The sequence below is a fragment of the Papilio polytes genome, unplaced genomic scaffold (genome assembly GCF_000836215.1).
Source record: "Papilio polytes unplaced genomic scaffold, Ppol_1.0 DF822733.1, whole genome shotgun sequence".
Taxonomy (NCBI): Eukaryota; Metazoa; Arthropoda; class Insecta; order Lepidoptera; family Papilionidae; genus Papilio; species Papilio polytes.
In genome coordinates this window covers 604,979-611,991 of record NW_013526471.1, presented here as the reverse complement: position 1 = coordinate 611,991, position 7,013 = coordinate 604,979, and the positions used below count along the sequence as shown (strand labels likewise).

The window sequence follows — 7,013 nt, the reverse complement described above, 5'->3', positions numbered from 1 at the left end:
TAATTGTACAATATAGACATAACAGTTACAATAAGGTAGGTTTACTATTTTCAAGGAATTATTTCGTTACTTTTTAGTGTACTGTTTTTTAATAAAAATCCCTACACTTACGTCACGATTTAGGCTATATATTTTAACGCCATTAAACTTAGGGGTTAAATATTTTGGATAAAATCCCTAATGTGGGAAAGAGACCATAAGTTGTTGCCAACATTAAGGAAGCAAGGTTGTCATCATGTCATGTCATTTTGACATTTGCAATTGACAATTTGACACATGTAAACAATAAGATTTTAACAATTTTATGCGGATGAAGTCGCACGGAAACAGCTGGTCATTTATAAATACCTTTTAGTTTTTTATCAATGTCTAAACATAACGAATGTTAAAAGCTTAGTTGTATAAATTATTTAGCCTAAAATATGCTGGTTTTTCTAGTTGGAGTCGTTTAGTAAATTTCACTGCAATATTTATTACAGAGAGATACCTAAAGCCGCCAAATTTGTGCAAAGGCACGCGATTTTAGATCGTTAAGCTGAATTATTACCCAAATGCTAATTATGCGAGCGTCATATACAATGCAGTCGTGAAATAATACAATTATTGTATACTCTTTGTACCCGATAATGCATAGATTCCAATTGAAGTTAAATAATAATATAGTAAAAAAACATTATTAAAAAGAATGAAAAGTTAAGCAAAATCTTTACACCCTAATCTAGATATGGATTCATGTAACTATTAATTTTATGAATGCAAATGAGTTAAAAACATAAAAAAACTCCAATAAGAAGTCGCAAATAAATATTCAACCCTATCATCTTCCATAATGTAATCTATGTAAGGAGCGTCGTTGGCTCCATGTCGCCTTTTTCAACGGGACCCTATTTGGTCGATAAATCAGATAAGCACAGCATGTCGACACTGCTACTCGCTTTCGCAGCATAAATTTTCTATATCTCTGTCCTCATTCATCATCCTGGCGTGTCCAAACCAATGGAACATATCTTTTTTGCCACTAATAGAGATGCTACGGCGTCTGGTGTGAATGGGCAGAACTGACAAGAGCTGTTATATTAAACAAAATTCCCTTCCACATTTCTAGTTACGATAAATGTACTTAATACACAGTAAGGCTACATACGACTCTAAACAAAAGCGTCAAGTTATCACTAAAATTACTTTCATTATGTACTGGTTGTTTCGTATCGTATCGAGTTGCTATCCGCCAGGACTATGAGTAATCGAGAGCTCTGTGTAAGCGGCTCATTAATTTGATGCCGTCAATCACACAGCAGATCACGCAGCGCGACATCAATCAACCGAAACAGCCCACAAATTAAACACGCTTTAAAATCACAGCTATCAGTTATATGGCCTCATAAAGTGTGAAGTTTTATTGCTTATATACTTGTTGCCTCACTTGAACGCACATTTACACAGATATGTGCTATATATTATATCGTTGCCTCTGTTAACCTAATAAAATTTTAGCCAGATGTCGTTTTAGTTTGAGTTTTTATGGTCTTTTTTAATTAATTAGTTTCTAATTACTGTCCAATTATTGCTTAATGTGCTTACGTATGTAATGTAATAGTAATAGACATAATTACCATGTTATTTGGACTTGCTTATGAATTGAAACGAGTTTTATCGCAATAAAGTGTTAATAGCCCAGCGCGCCGTCCCCGGGGAATCGCATGCCTTGTGGTTAGCTAATGGCTGCAATAAACTGGAAAAGACGCCACTTTCTTGTTCAAAGAGGAAATTATTGCCATGCCTAAATCTGACTCTAGATATTTCCAACTAGTTTATGTTGGATTTTAAATTCATAAATTGTTTTTGTTTAAAAATTGTAGAGAATTTCTTTTACGGAATCTTTGTTATAAATGTTTAAAAGATATGTTTTTACCATATACTATTCTTTCAATTTTTCATATAAGTCTGTCTATGAAATCTTGGAATAACGAGCAGTAATTCTTGAAACTCTTCAATAAATATACTTTTATAACGAAATATCTTGTTCGTATTTGAATATGGCATGAATCGTTAATATTTATGTTTCGCCTTGTCCTATTTCCATGTTCACCAGAGCGTAGTGTATTGCTAAAGGCTATATGTTTAGCGTGCCCAATTTAAATACGTTTAAATTGTACTACATAAAAATTATAAAGGGCGTTGAACCCTGTGTATGAAGTAAAAGTCGTACTTATTTATGTAGTGGAACAAAACCAGTATTAAATGACCTATGGGTAGTCCAGTGCTTTTTTTTATTAAAAAAAACACCTTATGTTAACTGATATTGATTACATTAAATAAAAGGAAATTGAATATTTTTTTGATTAAGCCATAGAAATTTCACAAGATTAATTACATCGTTACTCGGCACACAAATTAGAGATAACTCAAAGATTTCATTATAAAATCTGCTAAAGTCGTCAAAGACATTTTCGTTGAATCTTTTTTTCTCTTATAACTCAATAAAGAATACGCTGTAACGACTCGAACTGTCTCGAATCTTTGGGAATGGTTCAAAGGATAGATTAGATTTACTAGACGTTATTTGTGTAGACAACTTTATTCTTATTTGATTATTTTAGACGTCTCTTCTGGGACATTTACAAGGTAAATTTTACTTTGCTAACGTAAATACAATTGTCCATTCAAAAGCTTTCGTTCTTAACAAGTTCCGTGTTTATATTGGACTTAAATTTCGCATTTCCGTCATTGTATCAGTCGTATATTTTGATTAATATAAAAAAAGAATTGGGTTTCTTCGACATGTTTTCTTCAGAATTCTTTATAGAATGAATAAGTGAATGAAAATACGATATATATGAAAAATGAAATGGTATTACATTCAAGTTAATTGTGTAATAGTTTTGGTTTAATCCTTTTGAACCCATGAGAAAAAAGTAAACATTAAGGGGCGATATGCTATCACATTGGGTACATTTTGGCGTATTCTATCGAGCAAAATGCAAGTCACGGTAGGGACGCTTTTAATGTTTTGAATTTGGAATGTCATGGCGGTCCGCGGGGAAATGTAAGCCCACCTTAATAAGATGAACTAGCAATATTTTGGGGGTTAAAAAATAAGTTGACCTCTCTTACTCTCAGAAAAAAGAATTGTACATATGTATCACTTTGTAAATTTCCTTTGACTTTGACTGAAGGGTAATTTTGGCAAGAGTTAGATCTGGCTTATAATGCTGAATAAAAATGAAGATCTAAAATTCTTGATATTGTAAGAATTTGCTTCAAAAATGTCCCAAATATAAACTTCCTGTCGAGCGAAATAGAAAAAAAGTGAAGCCAAGCTTTCTCTAATCAAATAATTAAGCACTCGCAACTCATTTCCATCTTAAGTCTTAAAATATTCAATATAATTAAACTTGGATGTTTTGCAATAATTGTATTTATTCTGCTTCTGTCTTAAATATATGTATCATATTGGTATGTTTTAGCACTAAAACTATATTCCTTTTTGTCTATTTTCCTTCTCTTTTCTAGCGAGTTCAACATAGGGTTAAATCGGTTCATCTACTTCAATACTTTGACTTTTTCAATCACTAGAACCGCAAGATTCGATAACGTTCTTTTAAACGAGAGCATCGGTTTGACGTAAGTTTTTATCCCGCCGTGTCCCCATTCAGTTGCTCCCAAGTTGCCTTCAAGTTGGCCGACTCATCAATCAAAGCCGTCATTTGGCTCAGAAGAGACGTTCTAATAAGATCGGAGCAATGCCGATATCCTCGGATACAAGATTACACGACTAAATTACATTTTCCAGATGTTATTTCAATTGAATACTTTTATTTAGACGGATATAGCTTGTGGTTTCGAATTATTACAGTTTGTTCCTGTCGTTTGATGTACACGTAAAGTTTAAATTAGACAGTTTGTCATTTGGTGGATCAAATCGGTTTTAAGTTATGATGATCTAAAAGATAAGAAAGTATCAGAATAACTAGAAGTTCAATACTATATTTTTGTTTACTACGTGACGTGGATGCGACTGTCTTCGTGGAAAGTACTCGCTGTCAAATGATTTCCTGAATGGAAATGAAAGTCATTCTGGTTTCGTAAAATGAGAACCTCATTTACAGCAAAATTGCCTTTTCATAACATTTAAGGAGATTCAGTGTTCACATGTTACCAATTTCATTAAATTGTTAAACCATTTGCTTATATTTTTAAAAGAAAATCTTAGAAAATTAATTTCTTCAATCTGTAGCGTTTATGACGGAATACATTAAGCGGCACTTAAGCTCTCTCCATTCCAAACACCTACGCTTACGTGTTTGTAGATTGAACGTTTTCGAGGCAAAATATTCTTAAACGTAAGTACAATTTCAATAATTTTTGTCCACATATCTCATATAAATAAAATAATGAAACTCCCTATTTACCGCCATAAATATAAAATTTCCTTTACCTTGTACTATAGTCAATAAGCTATATCGTTTAATCTGTTCTCAGGCTTGCGTTGAAACCTAATTCTATCTGTAGTATGAAACTGATCGATTTATAGGACAATGAGTGGCTGAGAGGCGCAGAGATTCAATTACGCCCCATAAGGCAGCGCTCTAAGCCGGATACGATGCTTTTATCTATTATTTACAACATTATAAGTTTTAATCAGATACTACAGAGAAACATTCTAATTTTGTGTATTTTTATAGCATACTGTACATTCCCTCCTGCGCTAATTTGGTATAGGAAAGGGCATTTCTTTATCGAAGCATTATTTTTGAGAGAAAAGTACGCATGAAAGGGACTACAAATTTGGCTTCAACACTAATGAGATAAAATGCAGAAAGATTCCACTATACGCCCGTCATTTGTGTGGTTGTGATATCGCACCGGTCAGTGGACTATTAGCGAAGGAGCTTAATGTTTCTCTAGACAGTACCTCTGTTAAATATTTCTTTAATAACGTAAAAGTTAAGACCATGGATACATATAGCATCTACTGAGAAAAAATTCCGTCGTTATTTTCTGTAGGAATTTATATGGAAATCAAGTAAATTCTAATACACAACGAGTGAACAGGAAAAAGCATTGCATTTACAACACAAAAACTTTGAACGAGCACTTAACAGAAGCTTTCCAACGGTAACGGCCGCAGAGGTAGAGTCAAGTGGTTCCGCCTACAGTAATCACATCGCCCCGTTCCCTTCGTCACTTTGTTGCAAATTATTCGCAACTGGGACTAGTGACGCGGTTTGTAAACTTTCTGGTTTATCTTGAAAAATAACCTTACGTTAGATTTAAGTATAGTTAAAGGTTACAATTGCATTATGAATACACAACTTATGACGTGGGTTCCATGCTGGTCGAAAACGTCTTTTGTTATCTATACATATAATAAAATTGGAGTGTCTGTTTGTAATTTAAAAAAATCTAGGCAGATGATTTGCGCTGTTGATAACGAACATCGCATTTAAATTTTTGTCTGTCTGTCTATCTGTCTGTCCGCAAGCCGCGTTTGTTCTAGGTAATCTCCGAAACGGCGGGGCCGATTTCGACCGGACTTTCACTGAGTGGTAGCTGACTTAGACGGGCATATTATAGGCTACTTTTTATCTCAATATTGCGTGGACGAAGTCGCGGGGAATAGCTAGTTCAATATAAATCTCCTATGATTCAAGCAAACTGTCAATGTTACGTCGGGCTTTACAACTAAATTTAGGTTAACTTTATAGCAATATAGTTAATATGTACTTTTAATTTACTAAAAGGTTAGAAATGTATATGAATAGAAATTATAAATGTATATGTATAGAAATGTAACTTAATAATTACATGTAATTGAGTGGTCGTACAAGTTAGAATCGACTTTTTATAGAAATAAAACCGCCTGTAACGTGTAATACGAACGCAAGTGTCATAAAATTCAATGCCTCGTACTAAAACTTTTTATTACACATTCAAACCCTTGAAAGGTCTGCCGACATCGTACTCCGCCTGTCATGAAATTTAAATATATGTGGATTTTATCCGTGACATCACTTATGTGCCTAATAGGGGTGACTAGCGAATAGCTGAATCTGTGAACCACAGGCTTTTATTGTATTGGAATAAATATAGTAGAGTTTAATATACTAACGCCTTAGAATTAACAAAATAAAATAATTATGATCCAGATTTACGTACATTATCAATAGGATCTACCCTCTCGCTTTTTGTCTGAACAAATATTGGAATCGACGAGAAACATAAAAATTAAAAAAGTCAATCGAAATCTTTTGACATGGTTATAAAAGAGAGATTATTTGGTTTTATATACATTTAATTGTTATAATTAGGACAAATATATCTTAGTACTACAATAATTAGTTTTCTTATTAGTTTTGTTAACGTGCATTATTAATAAAAATAATAATCATATATTAAAACAACAAATCAGCACCTTAATGTTAAGGCGAAGCGTAAACTTCAAAACCATTAAAATTTAAGTCTGACAGATTGTACGCGTCGCTTACAAATCGAATACAGCCGTAAGTCCTACTAATCAATACATCAGGGATTTTGTGGTTCTTTTGTATGTTCCCACTTCCTACATGTACCTACCATAAAGCATGTAGTATAGAGAATTTACGTGGCACGGTAACACCAAGCCCTAAGAGAGATGGAGCGAAACTGGCCGCTTTCCAAACATGTGTACTGAAGCAACGCAAACAGTTATTAATTAGGTTTACATTGGATATAAGCGCCATTAGGCGTTGAATAAAAAAAAAAGACAGCTCAATCAACTTTGACTCGGTGAGAAAACTACACACCACGAACCGGTGAAGGAATTGAAGTGCCCACTTTTGTGGGAGAATAAAAATGAGTCGTTCTACCTACATTTAACCTGTATAGTAGAACCGCTTACTTGAATAGCCTATAGTTCGGCACTGAATAGCCATTATAAAATAAAAAATAAATAAAATAAAAACCTCTTTATTGCCATCCAAGAATACACAGAGTAGTACAAAATAAAAAACATACACGAAAAAGTTATAACA

The 7,013-nt window shown here is 33.4% G+C and overlaps 1 protein-coding gene across 1 annotated transcript in view; it reads left to right on the top strand.

Moving 5' to 3' along the window:
* The window catches only part of LOC106105826 (transmembrane and TPR repeat-containing protein 1-like), a 79,727-nt gene that overhangs the window by 23,747 nt on the left and 48,967 nt on the right, over positions 1–7,013 (top strand). The gene's annotated exons all lie outside the window — the stretch shown is intronic.